This window comes from Notolepis coatsorum (genome assembly GCF_963971535.1).
Source record: "Notolepis coatsorum genome assembly, chromosome: 9".
Lineage (NCBI taxonomy): Eukaryota > Metazoa > Chordata > Actinopteri > Aulopiformes > Paralepididae > Notolepis > Notolepis coatsorum.
Window position 1 is genome coordinate 80,681,450 of NC_140173.1, and position 15,234 is coordinate 80,696,683.

The following is a 15,234-nucleotide window of genomic DNA, read 5'->3' on the forward strand; positions in this document are numbered from 1 at the left end:
CTCTCTCTCTCTCTCTCTCTCTGGATCATCTCCTTGGAAATACAGTGACCTATCCTATAAAGGACATATGCCGTTATGACCCATGGCTGGCTTCTCTCTCCATACAACCATTGTGGAGAGAGACAGTACTAGGGTATACTGTGTCGTCCACCCACATGGACAGCTGCAGCTAACTCAGAGAGGCACTATGCCCACGTATAAAATATGGATTTAATTTTTAATATCACTTTCTCTCTCATTAATATCACTTTCTCTCTCATTAATATCACTTTGTCTCTCTCATTAATATCACTTTCTCTCTCTCATTAATATCACCTTCTCTCTCTCATTAATATCACTTTCTCTCTCATTAATATCACTTTCTCTCTCTCGTTAATATCTCCCTCTCGTTGATATCACTATGTCACATATCAACTGCTCATACTGGAGCAAAGCTTCCTGCTTCTGCCAACACAGCATTGTTTACTTCAGCCAATGTGGCACAATAAACTATTCAGATTTAACTTTCTAGGGGATTACTCTGTCAAGTGTGTGACGGCACTAAAATATACACAGTATATTTGCAGTGAAATATCTTAAAGCATTATTTGGGGTGTAATAAAAGGAGAAGGCATGTGGTGCAGGGAGGGGAGGCCTTGGTGGGGGTGGGTGGGTGGGTGGGGTTAAAACATTCCGTAGCAGAGGTTAGGCAATAATAGAGTTATAAAATGTGACTGTGAGTATAGTCCCCATCTGTTTTGATGAGTACAGTAACGTTTCTTTTTAAACCGTTATTTACCCAGGGACGATTCAGTGACGGAGCCCTGCTACACACTCACACTGTTACATACTGTATAGTTACGCACATTCACACCTATTGGTCACGAAGCAGCTACACTTGCTAAAGGAGACCCCATCAGTAATAGAGGCCTTCACACAGCATGTTTGTGTGTAGTTCTCTTTCTTCCAGTATGGCTGCCTGTAACCATTGGTAACCAGAGATATAACACTAGATGGCTCAAAGTGGAGTCTCCCGGTACTTCACCGGTGGCCATCTTGCGAGGCTGGACTACTGCTTTAAGGTGATCATCTGCACAAACAAAAATACTCCTAAACCGCTGAAATATTGACGGATTTACAAACATTTTGGTTTATTAATGATTCTTATGCTTGGAAGAATTCTTTTTATAATATTTTTTTTCATATCAAAGTCCATTATAAGTATGCAGTATGATAACTACATCTCTGATGTTTTTTAACAAACCAAATGGTTGAAAGTTTAGCAAGCTATGGTTATTTCAATAGTACATGCACCATAGACATGCATGTTATGAGTGGGCGTGCTCCACCCTCGCAAGATGGCCGCCATGTGGCAACGTCGGTTTCTGTTGACCAGCAGCGTGGGTAAGCCATCTAGTGTTATATATCTATGTTGGTAACCACCTTTGAAAGAAAATGCCTAATTTCTGTGCAGAAGTAGAGTAGATAAAACGTGATAAAACATGATATTACTGTTCTACTGTGACTTGTTTACACAATCCAGTAATAAGACACCAAATTATTATGTTTTTGTTGATATATTTCTCATATATCAACACATAACAACCGTTGTTTTGCACATAGCAACTGTTGTCTCTTCCATTGCCATGTACAAAACGATGGTTGCTATGTTACAGGCAGCCATGCTGGAGGAAAGAGAACTACACAAACATTCTGCGCAAAGGCCTTGTCGAGGGAAGGGACAGCATTATTGACTCACTTCTCTCACTCAAGAGTTTCCCGGTGGTCTGTCGAACCGGCAACCGAGAATTAATGAGGCAGACATCCTCCTCCATCATGTGGTGCTGTGCGCTGTGTGGGACTCGAGACCCACAACAGTGTGTCTGACAGCCTCACAGGTGGTGGTCACCAGTGGGCGGGGCCCTTACACCTAGTTTGATGGTCAATTCAGTTTCACCATGGTTACCAGGCTTTGTATAAATAATTTACCACGGTACTGCCATGGTCAAATTCATGCATTGTCATGGTACTAATTTTGTACTTGAATAACACCATAATCCAATGTCACTACCATGATGGTAGAGCTGATGAAAGTATTGTGGTTTTTGGAGATCCAGTATCATGATACCTTTTCATAAGGGGGGGGGGGGGGTTGTACTACATTTGTTACTACTGTACAGTGGTGAGTCCAGAAGAGGAAGAGGAGAGGGGCAGAAGTGGAACCGAGTGATGAAGGAGAAGCAGGTGAGGTGACTCAAAGTGCTGTCAGCAATATTGGGGAGTTGACGAGCTCAGTCTGAAGCTTAAAAGATCCAGCAGGTGAAAACTGTAACCTGGGCTGCCCGCATCATGGAAGCACTGGTTCAGCACGTTGTCTGAGAACACGCCACATGGTGAGAGTCATGGTTTCACATGATGTCATAAGAAAAAGGCTCGTCTCATCACCACGATGTCACTGGTAAATGGAAAATGGACTGCATGATGAATTGAAAATGGGGGACCCCGATGTAAACAAGACGAAAGTCTTTTGCTGGTCTGCATCCTCTTAGCAGTTTGTTTTGTATTGAGCCGTACTGTATTGTACCCATTCTGCAATCTGTTAATAAAGTTTTCAATCATTCAATCAATCAATCAATGTTTTTAATCCAAAGCGCTTACAACTCATGCCTCACATTCACCCACTCACTAACACATTCACCCAGGTGACCATGCAAGGTGCTGATGCTGCAGGGAGGAGCCAGAATCAAACCGGGAACCTTCAGATGATCAGACAACCGCTCTACCTCCTGAGCCACTACTGCACCATAACCCCACTGGTGCTTGAATAATTCTCTGTTCCATGGGGACCCCTGGTGGATGAGCATCACATGTCTTACGTTCTTCTTAAGGTTCTTAGCTTCTTCCTTTTCTTTTCTATTTTTTTTTATCATGAACATCTGCTGCTAACAAATGCACCCCTCCCCCCTTTTTATTTATTTATATATACAAATGTTTGTTAATGTTTACATTTCCTTAATTCCATTCCATGGATGGTAGTGAGTTCTGCTATCCTGTACAATAAGGTGGGGTGGTCGTCTCCCGCAGAGAGAGACATGATCTGCACCAGCATCTATTGCTAAATAAAAGACATAGTTGGAGATCTTCCTCCTTATATCACATACATACGCCAATGATTGGCTCACACTTCAAACCCCCAGAGTTTAAACTGAACCTGGGAAATCTACGTTTAGCTTCTGTGCCTTTGACACGTGGAACGTCCTGCAATGTACCTACACAGTACATTTCGCAGAGTAATTTGTACTCAAACTGAGTCAAATGTAAAATGTAAACAACTGAGTGAGTAAAATGTACTCAGTTTGAGTAAAATGTACTCTGCAAAATTTACTGTGTAAAAACTTCAGTATCCTTTGGATAGTTTTAAAATATTTTAATGACTAGCCGTTTCACCACAGTCTGCAGTTGTTTTTAATTGATTTATTTATTTTCTTGTTTTTATTTGTCTATATATTGTGTGCTGTATTTTTCTCTACAGCATTGTAAATGTCAATTGATCTTTTGAGACTAAATAAAGATTGGCTGAATGAATGTCATCATTCAGAATATGTATATGAAGTCAAGAGTCAGTCTTACTTAGTATGTTATGTTAGCGTAGACATTTATCACCATCACTGCACCAGAAAAACACTGAACCAACCACTGATGAAATGCTGATGCTGAATTAGGAGTTAACCTTGAGGTCTACATGTTAAAATAATAGCTCTACATTCTGACAACCATCACTGATATAGATTGTCTGGTCAGTCACATGGGTCTCCACTGCAAAAATGGTCTGACAAAAATGAGAAATAAAAACTAGTTTTAAGCAAATATGTCCCTGAAACAAGTACAATAATCTACCAGTGCAGTAGGCAAATGTGGCTTGGCAAGATTTCCTGATTTCCTGATTGGATAAAGTGGGAAGAGATACCAGAAAATGTATGTTGTGTTTACTGCAGAGCTGAAGGACTGGGAGACCCATGTTACTGACCAAACATGCTATACCAGGGATGGCTGTCGGAATGTAGAGCTATTCAACACATATTTTTACAATAAATACCACTTAAGTACCTACTAGCTACTAGCTACTAGTACCCCTGCACACTATTTAGCAGGTAGTATAATATTTGCTTTACTTCAATTGTTGATAGTGGATTTCAAATTATGCCGGCATAACGTCATACCGATGACATAAGTGGATGCATACAGTATCCACCCATACTAGTGTACCACCTGCAGTGGCACTTGGGAGATAGCACCACCCCAGCGACACATACCCCAGCACGCATTTCCACGTTGCATGTCTGTAGTTAAGACGTCTTCCCATGACGTGTAAATAGAGTTCCAAAATGAAAATCCAACCGTTTTATTACCGATATTAGTAGTAATATTTGTGTTGTTGCTGTTAATCTCATCCATGATCCAGTTAAAAAAGCCTGGACTCAAAATGGAGGCTTCCACACTCTAGTCGTCGGCTGTTACCACTCAGCCAGCCAGCTCACCACTGGTCTCTAATGGAGGCCTTATGACTGCATGCATAGGTTGTGATTTCTCAATGGAAATGTTCCGGACTGTGTGGGAAAGGTACTACTCAACCTACACATGTTTTTCAAATCTTAATGTGACGTTCTGTCAACGTGATTGCTAGACAATTTTTCAATATGATGTCATCTATATTTATTGATTTATTATAATATTTATTGCATGTACAATAAAATGACTTTTTTGATATGTGACTTTTCAACTTTTGAACAACCGTTTTTCAAACCCGGAAATGCATATATGCTTATAAGTTAATCAAAACGTATAGACACATATATTCTGCAAGTGTAAGACCCATGCACACATGAATACTGACATGTTTTTTTTTTACCAAACTAATCTTTTAACTCTTTCAGTGCCACTCACGAGATTTCTCGTGTTTTTTTATAGGTGGTTGCTAGCCACTCACGAGATTTCTCGAATTCTTTTTTTTTGCGATCTGAAAAATTATTGCATCACCCGAGCCTACCCGAGTATAGCCGAGGGGCGCCGACGATCACTGTGGAAAAAAGCGCCCCCTGTCGTCTCCCAGATGATATAAGTGATTTTGGAATGGACTCAATGAAAATGAATGGGGGAAAAAATCCGGTACTCCACATTTTCCAGTTCACTGATCCAGCCGGGGTTACTAGAGTTCATTCTGGAGCCTCAGATCCCCGCGGATCATGGAGTTCTACTGTATCGCGTTGGATCCATACACGTATCGATTTTTTCGAATGGTGATCAGGAATTGGAATATACCAGTTGGATACTATCTGATGTCAGGTAAGGACTCTATGTTATCAGTGGTAGGATAATCAGAGTAAGTTTGATGAAGTTATAAGCTGTTTTGTGAAATGTCTTCTTTCGGTTTCACTGTAAAAGTCCGTGAGGAAATCAACGGAGCGATTATCAGTGCGCGGCCGTAATGTGCGTGCGTGCACGTATAATATTGATCATCTAGCGTTTATTTGAAAACGATTCATAAAAAGGCAGACGAATATCAACGTTGTGGAATATTCCACTAAAAGACGATTTTCATAGAATGCTCCAGAATGAGCTGTTTTTTATATCAAAACGGGGGCTTTTCTAACTGCTCTGAAACGGCAACGACGCGATAAAAAAACAATCTGCCTTCACAGCACTGACTGGAAAATAGTCTTTGATAATGCGATGGGCAGATTAGACACATATCAAATGTCAAGTTAGACCGCGCTCTCAAGATACGACACTGGGTGCTGAAATCCCATTAAGTATTATATAAAAGAAGCAGTGAAGCCAGACCAGCACACTGAAGAAGGAATACATATTTCCGAAACATGTTTGTTTCAGGCTGCCATTAAATTTTGAACCTGAGAGTGCTGGTCTGGCTTCACTGCTTCTTTTATACAGATTAGACACATAGCCATAATTTAAAACATAGATTAGGCGATATTAACGTTAACATTGGCGCCGATGGTGGCATTCAAGCGGTAAAACGGAAAACCAGGCGTGGCGCTGAAAGTGTTAATGTGTGGGCTGATTTTTGGGATTGTACCCGCCCTGTTTATGACCAGGGACTCGACTTTGCCAATCGGATGAATGTTTTCTGGGTATCCAAGGATGTCTTGTCCTGGTACAACAGTGCCCCCAAAAGTCAGAAAATAAAACTACAGACATCACAAAACAAGCTAATCAGGGTAATACTAAGGCTACCTGCTCGAACCCACCTTGACCCATCTCACTTTGAGGTCATGAGATGGCTTAAGGTGGAAGACAGAGTAAACCAGATAGGGATGTGCCTAGTTCACAGAATAGTGCATGGGGTAGTGCCAGTGTACTTTAACAATTACTTCAACAGAATCAGAGACACCCATGCTTACCAAACAAGGCGCAGCTCAACTGACTTTGTGCCAGTCAGATTCAGGAGCTGTATGGGGAAGGAGTCATTTTTATATTCAGCAGCTGTCTATTGGAATAGTCTGCCCAGTGAACTGAAAACCATAGACAGTGCCGTTAGATTCAAGTCCAGCCTGAAGCCATGGCTCAAAAGGGACTATACCTAGACACTTAGCTTAAGGCACCCTTGCATGTTGTATGAGTCTGTATGTATATAAATGTTAAATGGTATATGTGATGTGATGTCACGTTTTGTATGATGCATGTGTTAAGCATCACATTCCCCCACCCCCCTACAAGGACCACAATGGAAATAAGCTCAGAGCTTTTTTGTGTTACATCCTTGGCAGTATATCCCGACTGTGCTCTTCTGTCACATGTTTATTTTTTATATTGTCAAATAAAGTCATTCATTCATTCATTCAGACTAATTAACCAGTGGGAGGGTCTTATCTAAGAACACTGCTACCACCAGTCAACCAATTAATGCAAAATGATGTCGTCCTGCAGATGGTCGCAACCATCAGATGTCCATGCTACCTTCATCAAACTATGCAAAAAAGATCCGTCAAAACTCAAGAGGACAACTGTCTTGACGTAGGTAGTCCTACATCGTCTTATACTTCAACACCTGGGTGTCACATACCAAATTAAGGCCCTTGTTAGTTGTTACACAGTGTTTTTGTGCTCGTTTTTATACGTTTTTGAATACGTTTGCTGTCCCTGTTGCATCTATATTAATCCCAGCCGAAGAGTGCGTCGCGTTTCTCTGATTGGCCATGACGCCCATGTGACCGCGGCAGCGCGAGAGAGCGGCAGTGCGGAAATAGGCTGCATCCTCCACGTCAAGAAAGACAGACAGGCATTCTCTGCGACAAACCCTAACCTTAACCAACTCCGAAATAATGCCTAACCTTAACCCTAACCTTAACTTAACCCTAACCTTAACCAACTCCGAAAGAATGCCTAAACTTAACCAGCGAAAGAATGGACGTTTATAGCGAGAGTGTAACGAAGTGATTCGAACTTGTGACCAACCGCACCGCAGGCTCCACAGCACGGCAGCGTACCAGTTGAGCTAAGCGTCGATGGAAAAACAGCGGGGATTACGGCTACATAATGCTGCAAGCTCTGCCGCTCCGCTCCGCCCCTCTGCCACGGGGCGTGTCGCGGCCAATCAGGGAAAACGCGGAAGCACTCGGCAGCACTCTTCGGCTGGGATTAAAGAATAGGCGTCCTGTTACATAGAAATGCCATTTTTGCCGGATACGTTGTGGCCCTACTGAAAACGCTAAATTGTGTTTTCCGTTTTGGAGTAGCGCCAAAACTCGCCGACAACAGTAGTGTAATCTGCGCGGAGCCGTTGTTGCTCAACGCCCATGCACAGTAGACTGTCAGACTGCAGTGTAACCTACAGCCCGCGCGCAGCACCATGTATATCCCTCCTGTCTGGCTGTCTGTCTCGAGCCCGGGGAGCAGCACCGAGCAGCGGCCGAGGAGCAGCCCGCGCATCTCTCCAGTCTGGGCTGTCTGTCTGTCTGTCTCGAGCAGCAGCCCGAGCAGCAGCAGCCCCCATGCCCCGCCTCATCTCTCCTGCCTCGAGCAGCACCGAGCATAATGCCATAACGTTATTTCGCGAGCCCAGCTGTCAGAAACTGTACATTGTAACGTTAACACAGCCCAGCTGTCAACTGTACATTGTAACGTTATGTTATTTCGGGCGTTTTATTCATAATGTTATTTCGCGCAACTGTACATTGTAACATTAACACAGCGCACCCTAACTGCTTGTGTATTCTAACAGTGTTTTAGAGGTTATTTTGTACAGTACCTTTATCTGCACTGAAACATACATTTCTACAGTACATGCAGTTGTTGGTAGATAACCGTGATTATGTTTATTTATTTATCTATCTCTCTGTGAGCAAAACCTATTAATATTACATATGTGTTGGCGGAATCGCGTCAATGTTTGTTATGAATAAAACGCCAGAAAGTTACAAAGTAGCCTACAGTTGACAGCTGGGCTGTGTTAACATTACAATGTACAGTCTAGGGCTGACCTTCGAAGCTTTTTTTGGCAATCGAAGCTTCGGGGCCGAGCTTCGATTTTAATTCGAAGCTTCGAATTTTTTTTTTTTTTTATCTTATGTTGTGGGACTTGTACAGCACTTTCGTAAACGTTGTTGTTTTTAAATGTGCTCTATAAATAAAGTGGGTTGGATTAATTAATTAAGTATCCCCTTTCGTGACCGACGCATTCCAACAAGGTTTCACTCGGCTGTGTGATTTAATTCAAGGTGGATCGCTGTTGTCGTTTGAACAACTTCAGATTTCATGGGAACTACCAATCCCCCAAATCAAGAATGTTTAAGATGAATGAAGTAAGATTTTGATTATTTGAAATATGGCCTGTGTAGACTAAACTATGCACAGAATTATGTCAGTCTACAAGGTCCGGATTCTACATGGTCCGGCAATGTAGACCTTGTAGACTCCACTACAGACCAATTATCAGTGAATGTTCATGCATTTTTAAGAAGGGCAACTTCCACAAAAAAACAAAGAACTCACCAAAACATCTCAGTAGCACCTTATCTAAATGTTATATTTCATATATGGAGATTCATATTTATTTATGTATTGCATGCATTTCTACATTTTATTTCCTATTTTGTTTATTCATCCCAGTATCTTTCTTTCTTATGTGTGGAATTCTACAAGGTGCGCGCACACACACACACACACACACACACACCTACACACACACACACACTTACATTTAGTCATTTAGCTGACGCTTTTATCCAAAGCGACTTACAAGTTCTGTACGACAAGACAGCAAGAAGGGTACAACTCTATCAGCTGAGTAACAATGTTCATCAAAGTGCATGACAGTAAGGTTAGTCACGGTTAGATTTTTTTTTTTTTTTTATCATTTCAGATAATGGTTGAAGAAGTGAGTCTTTAGTCGACGGCGAAAGATTGGACGGGATTCGGCTGTCCTAACTGGGATGGGTAGTTCACACACACACACACACACACACACACACACACACACACACACACACACACACACACACACACACACACACACACACACACACACACACACACACACACACACACACACACACACACACACACACACACACACACACACACACACACACACACACACACACACACACACACACACACACACACACACACACACACACAAATCGAAGTAAAAAAAAAAAGTTTGATTTTTTTTTGAAAAATAAATTAATTTTTTTTGTTTTTTTTTTACTTCGATTTTTTTTTAATGTTCGAAGCTTGTGCCATCGAATCGAACGTTCGAAGCTTCGAAGCATTTAAGACAGCCCTAGTACAGTCGCGCGAAATAACGTTATGAATGCCCGAAATAACATAGCATTACAAAGTACAGTTGACAGCTGGGCTGTGTTAATGTTACAATGTACAGTCGCGCGAAATAATGTTATGAATGCCCGAAATAACATAACGTTACAAAGTACAGTTGACAGCTGGGCTGTGTTAATGTTACAATGTACAGTCCCGCGAAATAACGTTATGAATGCACGAAATAACATAACATTACAAAGTACAGTTGACAGCTGGGCTGTGTTAACATTACAATGTACAGTCGCGCGAAATAATGTTATGAATGCCCGAAATAACATAACATTACAAAGTACAGTTGACAGCTGGGCTGTGTTAATGTTACAATGTACAGGCGCGCGAAATAATGTTATGAATGCCCGAAATAACATAACGTTACAAAGTACAGTTGACAGCTGGGCTGTGTTAAAGTTAAAATGTACAGTCGCGCGAAATAATGTTATGAATGCCCAAAATAACATAACGTCACAAAGTACAGGTCCAGCTCAGTATGATGTCATAATCAAACATTCTAGACCATTTGTGATGTCACAGTATGATGTCATAATCAAACATTCTAGACCATTTGTGATGTCACAGTATGATGTCATAATCAAACATTCTAGAACATTTGTGTATCTATTCAACAATTCTCTCACAGCTGAGTGTGGACGACAGCGGGGACGAGGGAGAGTAACTACCTCCCCGCCCGCGCATGCTCAGTGCTGAATTCGAGACGAGATCCGTTGTGGTCTGACCAAGCCTTTTTCTGACAAAACAAAAGCGCTCAAGGTGCAAAACGAATGTCTAACTCGGCTGCCACGTGTGTTGCGCTCTGGAAAGCTAAACTCACCTGAAAAACTAAACGAAAACAGCCTAGGTGTAACTCCAGCCTAAAAGTAAGGGGGGAGATGAAGCCTTTGTTTTTGGCAGTAATTACACAGGCAGCTCTTCTTCTTCTTTTGAATTTCCGGCAGATTAGACGCATCGTGGCGTATTACTGCCCTCCGCACTTCTTTTGGAGAGTGTGAGTCAAATGATGACATAATCCACGCCCACTTGTCAGCAGAAGCATTCATTAAAGGCTGCGAGAGAGAGGGTGATCCGCCATCTCACTGGTACATTCAGACATCTGGTGGCGTCCACACAGGCACTAATTGTGGTGTTTTAATTATAATCTTCCACATTTTCTTATTAAGCCTGCAGAGTATGGTCTTTTTTGTTGTTGCAGTTTCTCCTGCAGAAGGTTACCAGCCTCAGGCCTTGGGCTACCTGGGCCAGCAGCTAAGCTGCTATACCACAGACCCCCGAACAACTTGTGGAGCAATGAGGAAACACACTGTGGACACAGTGAAATAAGTGTCGTCAGCTCGGGCGCACATTTAATTCTGCAGCTTCCATTTTTCATTTTATCTTTCTATTTCCAGTACAAAAATATATTTTTCACCAAATTATTATTATAACTACCTCTGCATATATGCATTCACTCACTCGTATCAAAACACACATCTTTACTTAGCACAGTCTGTCACCAAATACAATCTTGATTATAAATCTATGTTCACATTTCACTCTTTTTCTCCTGTAAGTTAAGTTTCTCTTGTATGTTTGTCATTTGATCAAATAATTAAAATTACAGGTTTTACTCAATTACCCTTTGAACTTAAATACTGCAATTACACCAATGTTGTTCTGTCCGAAGAGCTATTTTAAATAGTGTTGTCACGATACTGGAATTTCGACTTCGATACGATACCTTGAAAAGTATCGATATTCGATACCATTTTCGATAAAAATAAAATATATATATATATATATTTTTTTTAACAAATTTTGCTTTTGTTGCTGGTTGATTCTCCTCAGCTTCTCTCTGGTACTATAAGAGAAGATAAATATAACACTTTTAAAACCCTTTGTTTATCTTTAGATCAGACATTTAAAAATAACTAAATTATCTAATCTAAATCAAACCCCTTTTAAAAACAAAAACCTGTTTAACCTAGCCATCTATAAAACATCATGCTAAAACTGTGAAACAAACTCCCCTAAAGAAAGAAATACATAGCAAACATGACTCAGTTATGCAGCTGCTGCATTTTATTTGGTATACATATATATATCCATTAGGCTCGCCCCCTCGATAGATGCCTTCAAATCGAGGCTCAAAACCCACTTCTACCTACTAGCCTTACCCGTTCACTGACTCATGCCCTGTTTTCCTATGTGTTTGCCTGTGTGCCCTCCCATAAAACGGAGTGTGATTCTTGTCTTTATGTATCTATGTGTACCTACCCTCTGTACAGTACTTTGGTTGACACGAGTCATGTGAAATGTGCTATATAAATAAATCTGATTGATTGATTGGTTAAAACAACTACAACATTTTTCATGACGGCGAGAGAGAGAGAGCGAGAGAGAGAGAGAGAGAGAGAGAGAGATTTCTCCGGAGCTATACTCAGAGCATTTATTAACGTTACATTTTCAACAAGATTGCTGCTAATTAAACACATCATGGAAACGGGGTAACGTTATGTCGAGTTCATACGTGTACTAGTGTAGTATGAATGAACTCGACTTAACGTTACTCCGTTTCCATGAAGTAATTATAAAGGTGGCCAGCTAGCTAGCATAAGCTAACGGAGGAACGACTAGCTAACGTTAGCTAATAGCTGTATTGTTGGCACTGCTCTGTAACAACGCTTGCAAATGGGCTTTAGCTTTTCCTTCGTCGTTTACTTCAAACCCGAAGTACTTCCAAACAGCACTTCTGCTGTTTTCTTTATCCACAAGCACAAGTTGTGAAGGCTCTGCACATCTTTGTTTACAAACTGAAGACAGGTTTGCGAGGGGGAGGGCTGCAGCGGAGGAGGAGGGGCAAGCGTGCTCTGCAACAGCGTGCGTCTGTCTGTCAACAACTTGCGGTAGAACACTGCGAGCAAGCCAGCTGGTATTGATACTGCAGAAAGTATCGATATTTCAGGAAATGAGTATTGAAACCGTTTTAAATATTCAGAATCGATATGTATCGATTTTTCGATAATTTTAAATAATAAACTATTAACATAAACTAAACACGAAATATTACACGTACTTATTGAACCGTGTCTAATTCTAACTTCCGCCATTAAACATCTGTGCACACTATACATTTACCATTACATTTACTGGAACAATTGCTAATCTTTCCAAGTGTTAAATTTAAAACATTTAAAATCGAGTACTACTGGGTTTATCACTGGTTACGTTGTACAACATATATCGATTGCTAAAACCCTCAAAACACATTTATATTACTCAGGGATTAAAGGAAAATCTATTTCTATGTACAATTTAATTTCATGATTACAAATACAATTACCATGTGTAAAATTATGAGATTTCAGCACCACTACACACAACCATTGCTGCTGTTCTCTAATGCAGCCATCAAGTTGTGACACTTCAGACTTTTCTTTCCAATACTCTTTTCATGCAGTTGCAAATGACATGTCGTCAGCTTGTGACTGCAACTTGTTCCTGTTTGCGGACGACTCAGCCCTGCTGGTCTCTGACAAGAACAAGTTACAGGTTGAAAAAACCCTCAGCTCAGAACTAGGCAAAATCTGCATATGGCTCGCTGATAACAAACTATCATTACACATGGGCAAAACAGAGTCCATTCTCTTCGGTTCAAATAACAAACTCAGCAAGACCGACGGCTTCTCAGTTACAGTGGGTGACAATATTGTCACAAGGAAAGAAGATATTACCTACCTGGGTTCCATCCTAGAGGCAAATCTTTCCTGTGCCAAAATGGCATCCAATGTAATAAAAAAAGTCAACCAACGAACTCGATTCTTGTACCGGATCTCCTCACTGGTAAACAAGAATACCCTGAAGACTCTAGCAGGAGCACTCATTCAAGGGTACTACGACTATGCTTGCACCTCATGGTACCAAAGCACCTCAAAGGCGCTAAAAACAAAATTACAAACATCTCAAAACAAACTGGTCAGACTACTGCTTGACCTTACTCCTAGAACCCACCTCACCCCTGCACACTTTGACAACCTAGGATGGCTTAGAGTAGACGACAGAGTACAGCAACTTGCAATGGGCCTGGTCTACAAGATACACTACACAACCAAGGTACCCATGTACATGACAAAATACTTCCCAAAGGTCAGTGAATACCACGATCACAACACCAGAGGGAGCTCCACAAATCATGTTAAACCCAGATTCGGCTCAAACAAGGGACTAAACACGTTTCGCAATTATGCCACATCAATGTGGAACGCCCTACCCAAAGCAGGGCTGTACGCTAAGCTTTTTCACTAGGGGCACACTTGCCCCTAAATGAGAAATTTAGGGGCAAAGAATATTTTTTAGGGGCACATTTTTAAATAACTATTTTACCATTATAGTAGGCCTGGGCGATATGGCCTCTAAATGATATTGCGATATTTTTTGGCCATATCACGATACACAATATATATCGCAATATTTTGACATTTCCTAAAGCACTTAAAAATGCTTGATTTAACCCTTTGATGCATACAGTCACGCCAATATGATGATTATAATAAGTCCCTGCAACATATGTTTGCATTATTAAACCATGAAGATGCTTTAAAAAATTATTTAATGAAAATGTACTAAGAGTAGTCTACTGACACACTAATAAAAAAAATTATTTACATCTAAGACTATTTATATAAAAACTCTTGGGTGCCCTTTTTTTGCACAGTACTGTGTTTTCTATCCACTTTAGCCAAACACACACACACACACACACATATATATAATATATATATATATATATATATATATATATATACTACTGTGAGAAAATAATAATTACACACAAAGGGATAATGGCTTATAGCAGACTTAATGATTTTAGAATATTTCAGATAATGAAATTAAATGTTTATCATCAACTATCCAGTTAGTATTTATACCGTCTGTAACGTTTGGCTACTTTAAATCATTGAATGTAGAGAGAGAGCGAGAGAGAGAGAGGGGGCGAGAACGCACAAGAGAGCCAGCCCCCCCCCCCCCCCCCCGGGTTTTGTTCTAGGTTCGCGTTTTGATCGTCTAAGCTGCCGTAGGTGATGACGTCACACTCGAATGTAAACAGGAAGAGTCTAACACGGAGATGGAAAGTCACAGTGGATGATATACAGAAACGAATAACTAATAAATATGAAGTTATGTTTAAACTTCTGGTGTCAAGCGTTGTCACTTGTCAATATAACCCACGGTCCCCCTTTCCTCACTTTTCCACCGTCCCTGCTTCACTCGGGACCACCAGCTAACGTTAGCCCATTGCTCGTGTCAATTAAATTGCATGTTATTAAATGTCCGCGCTGGTCTGTCTAATGAAATTACAACCGCAACATTATGTCGCCTGTACAGCCCTGGTTGTAGGCTAATGTTAGTGTAGTGAAATGCGAA